This window comes from Balaenoptera borealis (genome assembly GCF_965194805.1).
Source record: "Balaenoptera borealis genome assembly, chromosome: 3".
NCBI lineage: Eukaryota > Metazoa > Chordata > Mammalia > Artiodactyla > Balaenopteridae > Balaenoptera > Balaenoptera borealis.
Genome location: NC_138866.1, coordinates 139,183,581 through 139,205,674, shown reverse-complemented (window position 1 = coordinate 139,205,674; position 22,094 = coordinate 139,183,581).

Genomic DNA, 22,094 nt, shown 5'->3' with positions numbered 1-22,094 from the left:
CAGTTGGACACTCACCCTCTCTTGTCAACAAGTCTTCTCAACTCTTCCGAGGACCTTCTCCTTCTCTAAGAACAGCCTGGACTGCATCCGAAGGAAGGGCAGATCCCCTGGCCCATCTAAGAGCAAGACTGCCCCCCTGCTTCTCTCTTTTCACTAGTGAAGGGTAACAACTCCAGGTGTTTTCACTTCAGAGACTCCACTAGCCACCATACGCTCAGCACTTGGAAGGTAACAAATTTGCTATGTCACAATTGATAATCAACTCTAGTAAAAGAATGTCCAAATCAATTGAGCTTTAGCAAGGGCGAACCAGCTGGACGCAGGCAGGCTCCCAGCTAGAGCCGGCTGGGCTTGATAAATTTGCCCTTATTATGGCTATTGATGTTTAAATTTCTTCAGGGATGTTGTTACATGGGTGCCTGGTGGTGACAGAGGTACGGTGACCTCCTTCGATCCTTAATCTACACCTGTTAGTTGGCTCCCTGGTTGCCTCTGAGTATGCTCAGGCTTAAAGGTTAACAAAAGAAAAACAGGCCAAGTTTACGCGAAGGCAGCAGCGGATCAATGAAAGTAAATAACCTTCTCTGTCTTATTTCCCCAAGCATTATTGATCCACATTCTTTGTTCTTTGTCATGTTTCTGTCTTCTTTTCCCAGGGGACACTCAACAATCAGCTTGTACTGGACATGTTAACTGACACATTATGACAGCTACCATTTTGTCACTCGATGTGATGAGATATATATAAGTATATTTTATATATATACATATATATATATATAATTTTACTTTGGTGTTTTCTAAGCTGTAGACTGGTAAGTGAATTTCTGACATAAACTTCCTTTGCTCCAATTTCTTTTCTTTTTCTTCTGTAGCAAGCAGGTGAATTCTGCGAATCTCTATCACATTAACAGGTTTATTTTTTGGTTTTTAATACCAATCAAACTGGATATTAATCCGACGATTTAAAACTAAAGTCACTATCAGCTGAAGTTTAGGGTGATAAGTCCAGGTGAGTTGTACATGCTGATGTCTGGTCTGACCCTCCCCAGGACTTATGTTTCTTTAAAAATTGGGTCCTTTTCTTTTATTTTCCTGGTAGTTTTGAAAGGCTATTTGTCATCTTTCCTTCGGTATCTCTGTGGAACACTAGGGGATGTTACAATCATACCTCTGACCATCCTGAGCTCCATCCTTTCTCCAGTAGGGGTCTGCTGGTGCTCCAACAAGACGGATGCTCAAAGTGATGAATGTTAATTTGGACTTTTATAGTTTTCTTACCAAATGCATTGGTTCCTATTCATATGTATCTGATGTATGTATATCAATTCCAAAATAGAATTCCCCACGTAATTAAAAAATAGTTCTACAGAAGCAGGAACATTCTTTTCTAAAACCAATTATACTTTGACACACTTGTCTAGTTGAAAAGAAAAACATCCTCTTTGAGTTACAAAATAAATAAAGCTAGGTGAATTATAAAATCATGACAGTCAGTGTTGTACCCCTTTCTGTAGATCTCCTGAGTAGAGATGTATGGTTTAATTCTGAAAAAATACTTGAAAGACCTTAAGAGCACTATAAAGTATTTTCATGGCATCCTGGGAGGTAAGACCACTACTTTTAAGCTAAAAATGTATTTGAATGAAAAAAAAAATAGAACCCAGTGTCTATAATTGCTGCCCTTGAACTGAACATTTATGTCAAACAAAATAAAGCCAATACTAGTTATTTTGCAAAGGGAAAAAATAGTCTGTTAACAACTAGCTAATGCCAATATTTCCTTTGTGGACAAATTTTTAAAAATTAAGCCAATATTGGTGATCTAATGTGTTGAAACCGACGGTAATTATCTAAAGTCTTTAGGGTCAATAGCGTAAAATTTGTTTCTTAAACTATTTGACCAAAGAAACTTCACTTGCGCAGGGATGTATGTCAATAGTGTGCTTCTCTCTTTCATTTGTAAATCATTAAAATGCCCCATGTATAATAATTAATACCACTGTAAACTCCCTTTTCTCCCAAATCCCAATTTAGTATTCTGTTTAATCCACTGAAGAGTCACCTTTCAAGTGATGTGTTGGTGTAATATGAAAACTTACTTCTAGCATTTCTCTACATGCAGAAATCACTGCAGGCATTGCTGGAGAATGAGAAATTGGTTATCATTAATGTTTAGAGCTTTTCATTCTTGATGTGCTTTGCAAACACTAATTAATGAATCCTTGTATGACAGTCACACCAAATGAATTGTTAACATTCTGTTCAACAGATAAGAACCTTTGGATTTTGGTCACTTACTTAACCTACCTCACTGTTTTGAGCAGGGCAGGTAATGGTCCCAGGACTATATGCTCTTGCTCCTATGTGTAGTATACTGGGATGCTTTCTGAAATAGCAAATGTGTTTTCTTTCGGTTGTGTCATCTCTAGTTTCATGTAACCATGGCACTAAAATGAAGATAAAACATTTTATCTGTATATGTTATTCAGGACTATATATTCTAGAGATAATTTTGAAATTCGCCTTTATTGTTATTTTTAAGTTGTTTTTTTTTAATTTTTTTTTACAACCACTGGCCCTCCCACAAAGGTCAGTGCAGTTTTAAGAGAACATGGTCAAACTTCGAACAGAAATAAAAATGAAGTCAACTGAAAGTATTTCAACCTTTGAATTTCTGCCAAATAACTTCCTCTTTTCTATCCCCCAAGCTGTTGTTGGAAGTTAAAGAAGACAAAAGGACTGTTTTCAAAGATTTAAAGGATTTGGTTTTATAGGAAGTGTCTGTTTGGAGATTATTTATCCCTCCATATGAAAATTTTGTCAGCTCATGCCATACTATGAAAGAACCCAAAATTTCCCAGAAATAGTATTTAAAGACATCTTTAGTACAGAGAATGAAAACAAAATCATTACCGTGTTTACAATTGCTATAAGTCTTCTATTTATTTTGTCTATCCCTCTCAAGATATACATTTCTTACAAGAGTTTCAATATTAAAATAAACTTTGTAAAGTGTTTAGATATTCCCAGTTTACCCCAGTCAAGAAACTGGTCCATAGAAGCTTTGCTTGAGGATCAGACCAGTGTCGGAAATTATAGAACAATATATATAAAACCTCGCTTATCCAGAGAAATAGGAATATTTTTAATGCACAAAATTTTTAATTTTCCCAAAATATCTCAGTAGTTTTTTTATGTATGTATATATGCTGCAATAGGAGAGGCACACTAAATAAATCTTTTCAACACATCCAACACAGGTAGGCACGTCTAGTTTCTCTCTACTAGTTTTCCCATGGAAACTTAGGCTGAGGAATCCCACAAAGACAAGATGTTCTGTTGTATGAAAGTAGAGCACGTACAACTATTTTAACTGTGCTCCCATAGAAAGAAAGTCTACAAACACCAGAGGCTTTGTTGATTAGAGCCATATAAACATGGTACCATAATTCATTTGCATGAGATGCATATTAGATGATAATTATCATGAACATTCTCACTGAGATGACCTTATTATCAATGTACATAATTTAGTATCCTTCTTTTCTGTCCTATAAACCTACTTATTTGTTTTTATCAAGCAATATCTCTAAAACCATTGTGAACTTCTTGACAACAAAGGCTGTGTCTTGACAGGTTTTGTAGCCCCAGTGTCTAGCAGTGTCTGCACATTAAAGGTATTTTATAAAAGTCTGTATGAAGGCTGATACAGCCACCAGTATTAAATTATTATACTGCTTTACCGCTTGTTGACAGTTATCATTAGTGAGATCTGGAATATTAGGAATATACTAAATCATTGTACCACATTAAAAAAGGCCTGGAATCACACACATGAGGATTTGGGGCGGCTTGAAGCATGAGTGAAGATGGCTTGAGGAAGATCTGTAAAGACACTACTGAATTTTGCCTCATTGCCTGAGAGATTTCAGATTCAACATGCCCAGCACTGAAACCCAACTCTAAGTTTTGCTTCAAGTTGCAATAGACTTCATAGACCAGGTAGTTCAAGCTCTGTGACAAATGAACGAGCTTCCCCAAGTCTGATAGAAATAGCAATAGAAGAGGAAATAATTGGTTTTTGGGATATACACTTCGGTTGGTTTTGAACTAATACCAAGGAATCATTGGTTGCATTGGAGCTTGTGGGAAGGCCATGTGGTGTAGCACTGTGGTTCTCAAACTTCAACATACACACAAAGCACCCAGGAACCATTTTGAAAATGTAGATTCTAAAACAGTAGATCTGAGGCTGGGCTTGAGATTCTGTATTTCTAACGAGCTCTTAGATGGTGTCATTGGTGGTGGCCTAAAGAATACACTTCAAATAGCAAGGGTATAACGTATAGCTATAGACTTTGGAAACAGAGAGACCCAGGGTTCAATCCTAGCTGTGCTACTTACCAGAAATGGGATTTTGTGCAAATTTAAAACATTCCAGGGTCTTGATTTTCTTAATTGTCAGAAGGCAATAATAAATCTTATCCCACTGATTTGGGTTTAGGATTAAATGAGATGTAGTGTAGAGTATGCATATTAGTTTGACCCCACCCCACCCCCTTTTCTTAAGGGTTAAAAATGCAACTCCCTTGTTTATTTGAGGACTTAACAAATGTCTGATATAAGAATATTTTTGTAACCTCTCTAAGCTTAATGATTCATATCTATAAAGTGAAGATCATGCTCCAATTTCTGAGTAACTGAGATCACAAATGGAAAAGTCTCTAACCATTTCTAGAGCAAAATAGGTACAGCATAAGTAATATTCTCTTTCCCTCTGCATAAGCATAACTTAAGAAAACCAGCACATACCTGTATCCCCATGATGGTAAAACAATTGTTGAAACACTGTCTCTCATTTTCTGTCTCTCACAGAAAAATTAGGCCTCTTAAATGTTTGTGCACTATTTCAAAAGCAAAATTAGTTGGGAAATCTTTTTACCCTTCTAATCTATATTCTTACAGAGAAATTGCCATGTCAGGAATACATACTTTTGCTCCATCTTATCTTGTGTTTTGTTTTGCAACTGGGAAATGGATATACTTCAGTAAAATTGAAAGCATTTTTTATGCCTTAAGGCCCTATTTGGTCCTGTATGATGGTCACATAGCTTAATTTAACCGTTATTCAACTTCTTGAGACTTACACAGCAAATATAACCAGTCAGAATAGGTTAGCTAGTTTTGCAGTAATAAATCACCTCGAAATACCCATGGTTTAAAGAATAACAAGCTTTCTTCCCCTCTTTTTTATGCTGCATGCCTTTTTTAGATAAGGATGGTGGGGTGAAGAGACTCTTTACTGTAGTCACTTAGGGACCCTGATTACTGGAGCAGCCGCCATCTTGACTGTTATAGTTGTCATCCCAGAGTGAGCTCTGCAGGATATTTTACTGGTAATGCTATAGCAAAAACAATTTCCTCTCACAACTCACTGGTCTCAACGAGACACATGGCCCCATCCCACCAACGCAATGAACAAGAACTGTAATCACACCATGGTCCTGGAAGGAAAATAACTTGAAATAGTTGGCAAATAGCTCAAATGACCACCATACTTACTTTATCAGACACAAATATTTATGCTTCCCCATAGTTCCTGAGCTGCCTTCTGTGTGGGACTAACCACTCACTCATTCTGATTCCTTGACTTCAGCAACACAGCAACCAAACAGACACACACTGGGGTACCTGGACCCTTCCACCACCTTCAGACTCTGAATGCAGTGTATGGAGTCGGACATCCCTGAGAGCCTTGGAAGGAAAGAGATCATACCAATCAGAAATGTGTTGGATCTTAAACCTCCCCCCACCAGTTATGGAGTAAACTTTGACCAATGAGAAAATTTCCCTCCTTCTCACCTTTTAAGGACTCACTGAGAGTTTACCTTGCAGTATTTCAAGAAAAGCAGACAGACCTACTGAGTAGACTGCTGCATCTCACTGTGGGTTCTCATCCACAGCAGTCAGCATCACCATGCATCTCTTGAATTGCCTCCCATTTTCTCTTGCCTGAAGTTTTTTTTTTTCCTCATCTTCATCAACCTGGGCTTACACCTCCCAACTAAAGTATTGACACTTGAATCCTTCCTTTAGGCTATTTTCTCAAGAACCTAGGTTGTGCTACCTAACAAATCTGCTTCAGGTTCTGCTTGTACACAGTATCATAGTGGGAGGCTGACCAAACTTAATATTTCTGATTCAACATGGAACCAAACCAGGTTATATTTATTTGGTGGGTGACCTCCAGTGGATCTCAATATTGCCAAAAAATATTTTTGGTCATTTTCATATTTGACAGCTTAGGCAGAGAGCTTATTCAATTACATCAATAAATGATTCAATCATTATTAAAATTAAAATATTACCTTGGCACTATTGATATTTTGTGGTGAATATTTCTTCATCGTGGGGGGCTGGCTATAGACCTTGTCAAAAATTCTCTGAGGGACAAAATCAGTCCTAGTTGAGAACCACTAATTATAAACATTTTGGTAGCTTAAACTTTTCAAGGTAATTACTTTTTAAGCCATGATTTAAAGATATTGTATTGATCTTCCATATTGTTACATGTAATATGAGATACTATATATATATACACACACACACACATATATATGGATTATCTAACAACTTCTATAACATATTTTCCCCAATAAGTTAAAAACCATTCATATGAAAAACATGGAGGAATACCATTCTAAATTAGTGAAGATGTGGCAGGTAAAAGTTAGACAGATGAGGTAGAAAGATAAACTGGTAGATTGATTAGATAGATAGATAGATAGACAGACAATAGATAGAAAATCACAATACACTAAGAGTATTTCTAAATAGATGTTATGCTGAATATACTTTTTTCATTGATAGTCATTACATTTGTATACACATGAATGCTGCTAAATTTCTAAAAATTATTTGTTCTATTCAATAATTTATATTGTAGCCCTGAGATCTTGTTGGGATTTTTTTTTTTTTTTTTCGCTACTGGGAACTTTTTTCTTAGGTAATGAAGAACAGTGTACCTGTTCAAATTGTCATGAAATTCAAATGAAGAAGTCTAAATTAATGAGGTTTTGCTGTGCTTGAACATATGCTGAGGACTGATATCAGATCATCTCTAGACTCTGAACCAATAGCAATTACTCTTGTATCTTTAGTGGTGTCAACCTGAATTAAAAATTGGCTGGCTTTATTAAGAATACCCCTAACAGACTTCTTAATTAATTTAGAGATACCATCAAGTAATGTAGTTCACTGCAGCTTCTAAAATGGATAACATAAGAACACCTTTCTACCTTTTACTACTTTATTATAAATTCAAGATTTTTAAAAGTAGAACATAATAATTGCTCAAGGTAAGTCAGATCCATGGGAAAAAATTGTGTTACAGTTTCTTTGTTTAAACATATTGCTAATTCCTTTATCCATAGTAATTTTTTCTTTACTACTAAATTTAATTACACTGGTCAATTACATAATCTGTGTTCTACCTAGTTTTCTTCAATAGTCAAACTGATGTTATGGGTTTCACTAAATTGATTCACTTGCTTGAGTCACTCTTTGCATGTACATGATACGTAGTTAAAAATTACTTCAAGATAAAGATATACACTATGAATGTATAATAGTGTACATGTATGTAAGATGTTAAAATAAGATGCCTGAAAGGATGTTCCCTAAATGATTAAAATTGGCTCTCTCTGAGTGGTGGGATTCAAGAACTTTTAAAAAAACTTTGCCTTTATATTTTTCTGTTTGAGTTATTTACAATAACTATTTACTATTTTTCACCAAAACATTTTAAATGTTCTTCAAAACATGGTTTTGTACTTATTGAAACACTTGAAAGAATGTGTCAAAAAATGCTATTAATTTTCATATTAATATATGTTTAATTTCTCAAAATATCCCTTCAGAAGTGAAATATGGTGCCTTATATCTGAAAATACTATGTATGAGTATAATAATAAAACATTAAAGTAATTTCTTCTCACACTGTTAATTATATTTGATATATTACTAAGCAAACAAAAAAAATATCTAGGACTTAAAGCAAAATAAATGTAATGCTGCTTTTTCCAACATTTTAATTTTAATTAGGTATCCTGATTATTATTTTTTTATTTTTGAAGGTCTATAATTCCCTTTCATTGAGATTGATTTGTTACATATAAAAGTACACTTATATTCAATACTTGTGAACAACAGCAAAGAGGTGATAAATTCTTCCACGAAATTTTTTAATTATATAGAGATAATTCATTCAAGAAATCAGCATATATATATATATTTAATATATAATGCTCATTTTAAAGTGAATTATATATATGTATATAATACAAACACACACATATAGACAAATGAGAATTCATTAAGGGAATGAACTCTCAGAGGACATAGCATTGACTTAAATCATCATTTTTATAATTTTACTTAAATATATAAAAGTATAAAACTGAGTACAAAATTTTCATGGTTATAATTTCTTTACAACTAAAAATTCTAAGCAAATTTATAAATGCATGCAAAACTATAAAGTCAGGTATATCTAATAAACCATTATTTTTTTAAAATTGAAGTATGGTTGATTTACAATATTATATTAATTGTACAACATAGTAATTCAATATTTTTATAGATTATACCCCGTTTAAAGTTATTACAAAATTTGGCTATATTCCCTCTGCTGTATATTACATCCTTATATCTTAATTTTGTACCTAATAATTTGTACCTCTTAATCCCCTTCTCCTATCTTGTCCCTCTCTCAATGTTCATAGCACCATTATTTACAATAGCCAAGATATGGAAGCAACTTAAGTGTCCATCAACAGATGGATGAATAAAGAAGATGGGAGATATATATATATATATATATATATATATATATATATATATATATACACACAATATATACATACAATGGAATATTACTCAGCCATAAAAATTAATGCAATTTTGTCATTTTCAACAACATGGATGAACCAGGAGGGTATTATGATTATGAAGTAAGATAAAGACAATAAACCATTATTTTTAACATGGTGGATTATTATTAAAACTAAAAAATTGAGGTTCCTATTGGACACGTGTAACCTAAGATATGGTTCATCATTAAAATTATATTTGTGTTTCAACTTCAATATTATTATTCCAGATTTTTTTATGTCATATAATAATATATGTACTATATATAAAACAATTGTTGTAAGACTTTGCTTGCTATTCTGGGAATTATTGAGACTCAAACTTTATTCAAACTGCACACAAGTAATATTCAAACACCAATTCTAATGAATCATTTGATATATATGTAAGGTTTTTATCTTCACTGGAATATAATGTTGGTGTTACGGAATTATTGATAATTGTGTTAAATGGGCATCTAATTAAATTGTTGCTGAAACTGGGAATAGAAAAAACTTTCATTGATTTTTTTTTAAATCATTACACCTATTGCTAACGAAATGGTGTATGCTCTTCTGCATAAAAAACTTTATCCACTCAATATGTCTGCCTCCAAGGTGAATATGGCATTACTCCTTAACAAATTTTTGTTTAAATAATGAACTAGAAGCAATTTGACCTTAATTTCTGTTTAATACATCAAAAACAAAAAAGGCAAATTATAGTACTGAAATTGAGTGGCAGAACACTAATTTCCAGACAGTCCAGAATATGCTTATGTTGTTTTGTTTCTAGAATCATTTAAAAAATGAGAAAGTTTGTGTAGACGGTGGTAGATCCCAGAAAATGGGTTTCTAGAATATGTCCCAAGTTTAGAAATCCTAGTTTAGTGGAAGACATATTGAAAACTCAACTTCTTTTTATTCATTAATTCAAGATATTTAGTGAATGCTTTTTTTTTTTACATCTTTATTGGAGGATAGTTGCTTTACAAAGGTGTGTTAGTTTCTGATTTATAACAATGAGAATGAGCAATACATATACTTATATCTCCATATCTCCTCCCCCTTGCATCTCCCTCCAACACTCCCTATCTCACCCCTCTCTGTGGTCACAAAGCACCGAGCTGATCTCCCTGTGCTATGTGGCTGCTTCCCACTAGCTATCTATTTTACATTTGGTAGTCTATATTAGTCCATGCCACTCTCTCACTTTGTCCCACCTTACCCTTCCCACTCCCCGTGTCCTAAAGTCCATTCCCTATGTCTGCATCTTTATTCCTGTCCTGCCCCTAGGATCTTGAGAACCATTCTTTTTTTTAAGATTCCACATATATGCGTTAGCATACGGTATTTGTTTTTCTCTTTCTGACTTACTTCACTCTGTACGACAGCCTCTAGGTCCATCCACCTCACTACAAATAACTCAATTTCATTTCTTTTTATGGTTGAGTAATGTTCCATTGTATATATGTGCCACATCTTCTTTATCCATTCATCTGTCGAAGGACACTTAGGTTGCTTCCATTTACTGGCTATTGTAAATAGAGCTGCAGTGAACATTGTGGTACATGACTCTTTTTGAATTATGGTTTTCTCAGGGTATATGCCTAGTAGTGGGATTGCTGGGTTGTATGGTAGTTCCATTTTTAGTTTTGTAACGAAACTGCATACTGTTCTCCATAGTGGCTGGATCAATTTACATTCCCACAAACAGTGCAAGAGGGCTCCCTTTTCTCTACACCCTCTCCAGCATTTATTTTTTGTAGAATTTTTGATGATGGCTATTCTGACTGGTGTGAGGTGATACCTCATTGTAGCTTTGATTTGCATTTCTCTAATGATTAGTGATGTTGAGCATCCTTTCATATGTTTCTTGGCAATCTGTATATCTTCTTTGGAGAAATGTCTATTTAGGTCTTCTGCCCATTTTTGGATTGGGTTGTTTGTATTTTTGATATTCAGCTGCATGAGCTGCTTGTATATTTTGGAGATTAATCCTTTGTCACTTGCTTCATTTGCAAATATTTTCTCCCATTCTGAGGGTTGTCTTTTGGTCTTGTTTATGGTTTCCTTTGCTATGCGAGTGCTTTTAGGTTTCATTAGGTCCCATTTGTTTACTTTTGTTTTTATTTCCATTTCTCTAGGAGGTGGGTCAAAAAGGATCTTGCTGTGATGTATGTCATAGAGTGTTCTGCCTATGTTTTCCTCTAAGAGTTTTATAGTGTCTCGCCTTACATTTAGGTCTTTAATCCATTTTGAGTTTATTTTTGTGTATGGTGTTAGGGAGTGTTCTAATTTCATTCTTTTACATGTAGCTGCCTAGTTTTCCCAGCACCAATTACTGAAGAGGCTGTTTTTTCTTCATTGTATATTCTTGCCTCCTTTACCAAAGGTAAGGTGACCATATGTGTGTGGGTTTATCTCTGGGCTTTCTATCCTGTTCCGTTGATCTATATTTCTGTTTTTGTGCCATGACCATACTGTCTTGATGACTGTAGCTTTGTAGTATTGTCTGAAATCTGAGAGCCTGATTCCTCCTGCTCCATTTTTCTTTCTCAAGATTGCTTTGGCTATTCGAGGTCTTTTGTGCTTCCATGCAAATTGTGAAATTTTTGTTCTAGTTCTGTGAAAAATGCCACTGGTTGTTTGATAGGGATTGCATTGAATCTGCAGGTTGCTTTGGGTAGTATAGTCATTTTCGCAAGGTTGATTCTTCCAATCAAAGAACATGGTATATCTCTCCATCTGTTTGTATCATCTTTGATTTCTTTCAGCATTGTCTTATACTTATATGCATACAGGTCTTTTGTCTCCTTAGGTAGGTTTATTCCTAGGTATTTAATTCTTTTGGTTGCTGTGGTAAATGGGAGAGTTTCCTTAATTTCTCTTTCAGATTTTTCTTCATTAGTGTGTAGAAATGCAAGAGATTTCTCTGCACTAATTTTCTATCCTGCTACTTTACCAAATTCATTGATTAGCTCTAGTAGTTTTCTGGTAGCATCTTTAGGATTGTCTATATATAGTATTATGTCATCTGCATACTTTGACAGTTTTACTTCTTCTTTTCTGATTAGGATTCCTTTTATTTCTTTTTCTTCTCTGATTCCTGTGGATAAAATGTCCAAATCTATCTTGAATAATAGTGCTGAGAGTGGGCAACTTTGTCTTGTTCCTAATCTTAGTGGAAATGGTTTCACTTTTTTACCATTGAGAACGATGCTGGCTATGGGTTTGTCATATATGGCCTTTATTATGTTGAGGTAAACTCCCTCTATGCCCACTTTCTGGAGGGTTTTTATCATAAATGGGTGTTGAATATTGTTGAAAGTTTTTTCTGCATCTTTTGAGACGATCATATGGTTTTTCTCCTTCAATTAGTTATATGGTATATCACATTGATTTATTTGCATATATTGAAGAATCCTTGCATTCGTGGGGTAAACCCCACTTGATCATGATGTATGATCCTTTTAATGTGCTGTTGGATTCTGTGTGCTAGTATTTTGTTGAGGATTTTTGCATCTGTGTTCATCAGTGATATTGGCCTATAATTTTCTTTCTTTGTGACATCTCTGTCTGGTTTTGGTATCAGGGTGATGGTAGCCTTGTAGAATGTGTTTGGAAGTGTTCCTGCCTTTGCTATATTTTGGAGGAATTTGAGAAGGATAGGTGTTAACTCTTCTCTAAATGTTTATAGAATTCTCCTGTGAAGCCATCTTGTCCTGGGCTTTTGTTTGTTGGAAGATTTTAAATCACAGCCTCAATTTCAGTGCTTGTGATTGGTGTGTTTTTATTTTCTATTTCTTCCTGGTTCAGTCTCAGAAGTTTATGCTTTTCTAAGAATTTGTGCATTTCTTCCAGGTTGTCCATTTTATTGGAATATAGTTGCTTGTAGTAATCTCTCAAGATCCTTTGTATTTCTGCAGTGTCAGTTGTTACCTCTCCTTTTTCATTTCTAATTCTACTGATTTGAGTCTTCTCCCTTTTTTTTTTTTGATGAGCCTGGCTAATGGTTTATCAATTTTGTTTATCTTCTCAAAGAACTGGCTTTTAGTTTTATTGATCTTAGCTATTGTTTCTTTCATTTCTTTTTCATTTATTTCTGATCTGATCTTTATGATTTCTTTCCTCTGCTAACTTTGGGTTTTTTTTGTTCTTCTTTCTCTAATTGATTTAGGTGTAAGTTTAGGTTGTTTATTTGAGATTTTTCTTGTTTCCTGAAGTAGGATTGTATTGCTATAAACTTCCCTCTTAGAACTGCTTTTGCTGCATCCCATAGGCGTTTTTTCATTGTTATTTATTTCTAGGTATTTTTTAATTTCCTCTTTGATTTCTTCAGTAATCTCTTAGTTATTTAGAAGTGTATTGTTTATCCTCCATATGTTTGTATTTTTTACAGATTTTTTCCTGTAATTGATATCTAGTTTCATAGCATTGTGGTCAGAAAAGATATATGATACGATATCAATTTTCTTAAATGTATCCAAGGCTTGATTTGTGACTCAACATATGATCTATCCTGGAAAATGTTCCATGAGCCCTGGAGAAGAAAGTGTAATCTGCTGTTTTTGGATGGAATGTCCTGTAAATATCAATTAAGTCCATCTTGTTTAGTGTGTCATTTAAAGCTTGTGTTTCCTTATTTATTTTCCTTTTGGATGATCTGTCCATTGGTGAAAGTTGACTGTTCAAGTCCCCTACTCTTTTTGTGTTACTGTTGATTTCCCCTTTTATGGCTGTTAGCATTTGCCTTATGTAATGAGGTGCTCCTATGTTGGTTGCATAAATATTTACAATTTTTATATCTTCTTCTTGGATTCATCCCTTGATCATCAGGTAGTGTCCTTCTCCGTCTGTTGTAACAGTCTTTGTTTTTAAGTCTATTTTTTCTGATATGAAAATTGCTACTCCGGCTTTCTTTTGATTTCCGTTTGCATGGAATATCTTTTTCCATCCCCTCACTTTCAGTCTTTATGTATCGCTAGGTCTGAAGTGGGTCTCTTGTAGACAGCATATATATGGATCTTTTTTTTGTATCCATTCAGCCAGTCTATGTCTTTTGGTCAGAGCATTTAATCCATTTACATTTAAGGTAGTTATCAATATGTATGTTCTTATTCCCATTTTCTTAATTGTTTTGGGTTTGTTATTGTAGCTCTTTTCCTTCTCTTGTGTTGTGTGCCTAAAGAAGTCCCTTTAGTATTTGTTGTAAAGCTTATTTGGTGGTGCTGAATTCGCTTAGCTTTTGCTTGTCTGTAAAGATTTTAATTTCTCCATTGAATCTGAATGAGATCCTTGCTGTGTAGAGAAATCTTGGTTGTAATTTTTTCCCTTTGATCACTTTAAATATGTCCTGCCACGCCCTTGTGGCTTGCAGAGTTTCTGCGAAATTTCAGCTGTTAAACTTATGGGGATTCCCTTGTAGTTATTTGTTTCTTTTCCCTTGCTGCTTTTAATATTTTTTCTTTGTATTTAAGTTTTGATAGTTTGATTAATATGTGTCTTGGCATGTTTCTCCTTGGATTTTTCCTGTATGGGACTCTCTATGCTTCCTGGACTTGATTGAGCATTTCCTTTCCCATATTAGGGAAGTTTTCAACTATAATCTCTTCAAATATTTTCTCAGTCCCTTTCTTTTTCTCTTCTTCTTCTGTGACTCCTCTAATGTGAATGTTGGTGTGTTTAGTTTTGTCCCAGAGGTTTCTGAGGCTGTCCTCAATTCTTTTCATTCTTTTTTCTTTATTCTGTGCTGCGGTAGTTATTTCCACTATTTTATCTTCCAGGTCACTTATCCGTTCTTCTGCCTCACTTATTCTGCTATTGATTTCTTTTAGAGAATTTTTAATTTAATTTATTGTGTTGTTCATCATTGTTTGTTTGCTCTTTAGTTCTTCTAGGTCTTTGTTAAGTGTTTCCTGTATTATCTCCTTTCTCTCTCTTAGATTTTGGATCATCTTTACTATCATTACTCTGAATTCTTTTTCAGGTAGACTTCCTCTTTCCTTTTCATTTGTTTGGTCCGGTGGGTTTTTACCTTGTTCCTTCATCTGCTGTGTGTTTCTCTGTCTTCTCATTTTACTTAACTTATTGTGTTTGGGTTTCCTTTTTGCAGGCTGCAGGTTTGTAATTCCCCTTGTTTTGGTGTCTGCCCCTAGAGTCTAAAATTGGTTTAGTGGGTTGTGTAGGCTTCCTGGTGGAGGGGACTGGTTCATTTGTTCTGGTTGCTGAGGCTGGATCTTGTCCAGGACCGCATCTGGTGGTGTGTTTTGGGGTGTCTGTGACCTTATTATGATTTTAGGCAGCCTCCCTCCTAATGGGTAAGGTTGTGTTCCTGTCTTGCTAGTTGTTTGGCATAGGGTGTCCAGCACTGTAGCTTGCTGGTCGTTGAGTTGAGCTGTGTCTTAATGTTGAGATGGAGGTCCCTGGGAGAGCTTTCACTCTTTGATATTACCTGGAGCTGGGAGGTCTCTGGTTGACCAATGTCCTGAACTCGGCTCTCCCACCTCAGACGCACAGGCCTGACACCCGGCTGGAACACCAAGACCATGTCCGCCACAGGGTTCCGACGTCTACAGTTGCTCCCAAAGTCCACATCCTCAATTTTGGGGTGATTTGTTGTAGAGATGCAGGGTACATCAAGTTGATTGTGCAGATTTAATCCAGTGCTCCTGAGGCTGCTGGGAGAGATTTCCCTTTCTCTTCTTTGTCTGCACAGCTCCTGGGGTTCAGCTTTGGATTTGGCCCCATCTCTGTGTGTAGGTCTCCTGAGGGCATCTGTTCTTCACTCAGACAGGATGGGGTTAAAGTAGCAGCTGATTAGGGGCCTCTGTCTCACTCAGGCCCAGGGAGAGGGAGGGGTAAGGCGTGCGGGGCGAGCCTGTGTAGGGCAGAGTCCGGTGTGATGTTTCCGCAGCCTGAGGTGTGTCGTTTGTTCTCTTGGGGATTTTGTCCCTGGATCACGGGACCCTGGCCATGGTGGACTGCACAGGCTCCTGGAAAGAGAGGTGTGGATAGTGACCTGTGCTTGCACACAGGCTTCTTCAGGCATCAACAGCAGCGTTAACATTTTATGCCTGTCTCTGGTGTCCACCCTTATAGCCGCGGCTCACGCCCATCTCTGGAGCTCCTTTAGGTGGTGCTCTGAATCCCCTCTCCTCGCGCACCCCGAAACAATGGTCTCTTGCCTCTTAGGCAGTTCCAGACATTTTCCTGACTCCCTCCCTGCTAGCTGTGGTGCACTAACCCCTTTCAGGCTGTGTTCATGCAGCCAACCCCAGTCTTCTCCCTGGGATCTGACCTCCAAACCCAGAGCCTCAGCTCCCAGCCCTCTCTCTTCCTGGCGGGTGAGCAGACAAGCCTCTCAGGCTGGTGAGTGCTGGTCGGCACCAACCCTCTGAGCAAGAATCTCTCCGTTTTGCCCTCTGCATCCTTGTTGCTGTGCTCTCCTCCGTGGCTCCGAAACTACCCTCCTGCCACCCCCATCTCTGCCAATGAAGGGGCTTCCTAGTGTGTGGAAACTTTTTCTGCTCACAGCTCCCTCCCAGACGTGCAGGTCCCATCCCTATTCTTTTGTCTGTCTTTTCTTTTTTCTTTTGCCCTACCCAGCTATGTGGGGAATTTCTTGCCTTTTGGGAAGTCTGAGGTCTTCTGCCAGCGTTCAGTAAGTTTTCTGTAGGAGTTGTTCCACATGTAGATGTATTTCTGATGTATTTGTGGGGAGGAAGGTGATATCCACGTTTTACTCCTCCGCCATCTTGAAGGTCTCTCGTGAGTGCCTTTTATGTCCTAAGTGGGTGCTAGGTGTTGGGTGAGTGAGAAAGACTTGTTCTAAGGCCTCCTCGAGCTCACGATTTAATGGGAGTTAATGTAATTGGGGAGAAATTAGACTCTCTTACCTTGTGATTTTGAACTCTCTGGGTCTCAACTTGCTCAGTTGTCTGATGAGGCACAGATGCCCTCTAACCATGAGATGAGAGTCCGGTAAAGCTTTAAAGTCCTGGACAAAAGGCAAACATTATCAGTCACACTTACTCATGCCAAATCAAATCATATTCAACATAACTACTGGGAAAGCCATTTCCAAGCTAGTTCAACTCCCACCACAGTACAATGATTACAGTCAGCAATATTAATAATTTTATAGCTCTAATTCCCTTTGAAACTAGCCTGTTTGAACTCTAAATCCAAAATGATAGTTCTGATGACATTATTATGATCAATATTAAAATCAGTCATGCCTGGAGTCTGACATGGCAACTGTCTGGCAGCTGTATGAAGTACTACAAATAGATGAGGATGGTAAGAGAAAAGCAACTTCTTTAGATGAAATTTCAAGAGGCATAGCATGTGGCTTCCTAGCTTGGAACACCTCCAGGATCATTAGAATTACCAACCATCCTGCACTCATGGAACATAACATGGGTGCTTTAATGATCATCTTGACTTTCCATCTGAAAGACATCATCTCTCACAGCCAAGGGTCTGATGGTTACAGCACAACACATGAGGAATTAGTAGGGTAGTAAATCACTGCAACACTTTCTGCAAGCAAGGTCTTGCTTCAGTCCTTTTGGTGTGGAAAAGAGTCTGAAGAGCTTGAACGGCTAATGCCCTGAGCTTACTTTTACTCCATAGCTACTTTCCCCACCATTAGTGGGATTGTGCTCAGGGAGTGCTAATTTTAATATTGCCTTAAGGAAAGCATAATTAGAAAGGTAAATCTGCTGAGGGGACAATCAAATTATATCTTCCGTGTGTGTTTCTGTGTGTGTGCTTTAACCAGAATATTCTAAATTATGTCCATTCTGCTAGCACCATGGTTGATGAATGTATGCATTAATCTCTTCCAATATTCAAGTGTAATCAAAAGATGAATTTTATGGCTACGTATGTCTAAAGTTGTCTGAAATCAGTTTTGAGGTCAAAGCAATGTGTACATAATTGCAAATTATATGTATATAAAATTTTAAAATCAATATATACATATATTTTCTGACTTTAAAAGTAGGAGAAGCTTTCAGTAGAAAAATCTTAAAATATAAATAAGTAATAACTGGACTAATAACTACAGTCAGCCCACTGTATCCTCGGGTTCCACATCCATGGATTCAACCAACCTTGAATCAAAAATCTTCCCCCCAAATCCAGAAAGTTCCAAAAAGCAAAACTTCAATTTGCTGCATGCTGGCAACTATGTACATAGTATGTACATTGTATTTATTACTTTTAACATAACATTTACATTTTATTAGGTATTACAAGTAATCTAGAGATGATTTAACGCATATGGGAATCCTCCCATATAGTTATACGCAAGTACTGTGCCATTTTATATAAGGGTTGGTTCCTGGAATACCCCTTGCAACTATCTAGGGACCACTGTATCAGTAATCTGCTTATCCACTGATAACATTATAGGGTTAACATGTTGATGTATTTCCCAAATTTGTATGCATGTACATAATTTAAATCACACATGTGTTTGTATCAGTGTTAGAATGTTGTCATTCATTGTACTAGTCTTTTTTGGTGGTATTGTTTCCTGATGCTACCAAAATTGAAGTCTTCCCTTACTAAAAAATAAGGGAAATATTTTCCAGAATAAGTCTGGATTTAGCATCAAGCAAATATATTAAATTAAATGTTTAATATAAAAGGAAATTAGCATGTTGTGTCTTTAGGAAAAGTCTACTAAGCCAATTAAATCTTGGGTCAACACAATTCATCAAGAAAGGGCAGAGAGGACTAAAAGTGCTATAAAAATTTTTTCCCCTTTATTATAAAATAGCACTCATTTATGTCCCTTTTTATTCAATATAGTTCTGCTGGCTTTGCAGCATAAAGCAGAGATGCCTGGAAAGTTTATTTAAAAATTTGGGAAAAGAAGTGGAGAAAAGTGTAATGATATTAATGTGTCTCATTAATTGTAGAGAGTGTAACCTCATTTACTCAACTCCCCTGGGGAGACTGTTGCTGCTTTAAATGGAGAACAACCAGCAAAATTGGGAGCCAAGAGTCTGAAAACTTAAAACAAGCTTCTTCAGAGACAAAAAGTCATGTTCCAAAGAAAGCATAGTCTCTGCTTTGCCCATTTAAAGCTGAACAAAATGTAGTGGAATTGAAGAATGCAAGGGAACATGAAACAGCTGTGAAATCCTGGGGGGTGAGGGGGAGAAGAGGCTGAGTAAAAGTGGAATTTTCGATAACTACATCAGCATTATCTTTCCCAGTGGTGACTGCCAAAATTGTATTTGTTTATAGTTCCTTGAAGATAAAGAACTAACTTTGAGCTGAGGGAGAAATCCTCTATTTCCCTGAGAAATGAAGGCATTGGAGATTCTCTTGCAAAGTCTGGAAATCATGCCAGACAGGCCTGCCTGTGGGGTATTTCCTGCCTAATTTGCAGTCCTGAGGGGTGATGCTATGCTCCAGAAAAACATCCATATTACATTGTGCTATTAATTGGGGAAAAGTTCAGAGGTGGGAATGATACACTCGAATGCAGTTTGCCTAAGTAGCCTTGAGCCTGCAAACTAGTGTCTTTCTCAGGCTGAGTTTCTTCAGATTAGCCCTGTGGTTTGGGAGAAATATGGTTGACCCCTGGTTTGTGAGCCTGTAATTCATTCCCTCGTTGAGTCATAAAGTTTCCGTCATGTTGTGTTACATTATTTTATAGAGCTTTACATAGAAACAAAACTCTTTCATATGGTGTATGACACCCTCCATGATTCAGCCTTGCCTCCAACATCCTTCTTCCTCTTTCTCAACATCTTTCTCATGAGCTAGTCATTCTAACTTGGTAGTTCACGTCTGTGCTCTAACTAAACCATGCTCTTTGGGGCATGCAGATGAAGTCTCGAGCTTTGTAACGCCTGCACCTAGCACAGATCTTTGCACGTTGCACTTGACAGAAACCAATGCACATTTATCCGCTGAATTTTCAGGTTACTGCAGGCAGCAGTGAAATGCTCATTGCCAAACACATGTGGCTAAAAAGGGCCGTTTTTCTTTTTCCTACTGGAAATGCTTCATAGTACCTGATTTGTTTTCATAAAACATAGGTGTAATAAGAATTTTTCTTTCTCTGTGATTTTTCAAAGGAGATAGTTCTACTAATATGGAAAAAATATCTAGGGTGCATGATCAAGCTTCAAATGAGATTCAGCACTTTTTGTGAGTTCCTTAATAATAAAAGCCACGTTCCATAGCAATTCCATAGCATTGCTATTGTTCCATAGCAATGAGTAAGAAATAATTCTTTCCCTTAAGGAGCTTAAGAGATGGGAAAAGATAGGCATACCCACTACAAATAGATTTGATCAGATAAACTGTGGTCAGTATTGTGGAACCCTGAGGAAGAGTGATGAATTCCTACTGGTTTTATGGAAATGTAAAAGTAAATGTGGACCCCAAAGAACAGGTAGATTTGGTAGGTGGAGACAAAGCACAGGGCGTATTGGGAGGAAGAGATAGACTGGGTAAAGATCCAGAAGTGGCAGAAGTATTTGTAGCTAAACCCACCGCAAGTTAGGGAGGATTAAGAATATCAGGAAAAAAATGATTAAGAAATAGGGAATGACTAAGCCCTCATTCTTCTGGGAGCATTTTGGGAATATCAAAGTGACGCTGCATAAACTAGTGATGCTGAGGAGACAAAGCTGGTAGAACCCACTGTTTTAAGATGTCGTTAGGCACAGAAGTAGCAGGACCAGGTCTCCTACCAAAAAAGAATCCAGGACCTGGGAGGTCCGAGGGATGGCTTAGTAGACAGGCTGGGTTGCTGTGCATCCTCACCTGGAAAGCAGAATAGGGGTCCTGTTATACTCAATTTAATACAAGGCTACGAACAGCTGATTCACCTAAAGAATCACTAGTTGCCACAAGGGAGGAAAGAAAAGTACATGAGAAACGTACATATTAATGAAATTATATTTGGGATGTGGAGATGTAATACCCAACATAAATAACAGTTCATATGTTATTTCTACACAACACTGGTGAAACTTTACTGGGTACAGGTGGCAAGCTAGGAAGTAGAAACACAAAGTTCAATAGAGCACTTGTCTTTAAGGATCTCCTGGTCCACTGGGGGAGATGAGTGTATATAAATGAACTGAAATTTAATCCAACAGGGATTTTCTTTTTCTTTTGAATAAAGTATTTATTTATTTATTTTAACATCTTTATTGGAGTATAATTGCTTTACAATGTTGTGTTAGTTTCTGCTGTATAACAAAGTGAATCAGCTATACATATACCTATATCCGCATATCCCCTCCCTCTTGAGTCCCCTTCTCACCCTCCCTATCCTACCCCTCTAGGTGGTCACAAAGCACCGAGCTGAACTCCCTATGCTATGTGGCTGCTTCCCACAACTATCTATATTACATTTGGTAGTGTACATATGTCCATGCCACTCTCTCACTTCGTCCCAGCATAACCTTCCCACTCCCCTTGTCCTCAAGTCCATTCTCTATGTCTACGTCTTTATTCCTGTCTTGCCCCTAGGTTCCTCAGAAACTTTTTTTTTTTTTTTGAGATTCCATATATATGTGTTAGCATACGGTATTTATTTGTCTCTTTTTAACTTACTTCAATCTGTATGACAGTCTCTAGGTCCATCCACCTCACTACAAATAACTCAATTTTGTTTCTTCTTATGGCTGAGTAATATCCCATTGTATATATGTGCCACATCTCCTTTATCCATTCATCTGTCGATGGACACTTAGGTTGCTTCCATGTCCTGGCTATTATAAATAGTGCTGTGATGAACATTGTGGTACATGACTCTTTTTGAATTATGATTTTCTCAGGGTATATGCCCAGTAGTAGGATTGCTGGGTCTTATGGTAGTTCTGTTTTTAGTTTTTTAGGGAACCTCCATACTGTTCTCCATAGTGGGGATAGAAATTTACATTCCCACCAATGTTGCAAGAGGGTTCCCTGTTCTCCACACCCTCTCCAGAATTTATTGTTTGTAGATTTTTTTGATGATGGCAATTCTGACTGGTGTGAGGTGATACCACATTGTAGTTTTGAATTGCATTTCTCTAATAATTAGTGATGTTGAGCATCTTTTCATGTGTCTCTTGGCCATCTGTATGTATTCTTTGGTGAAATGTCTATTTAGGTCTTCTGCCCATTTTTGGATTGAGTTGTTTGTTTTTCTGATATTGA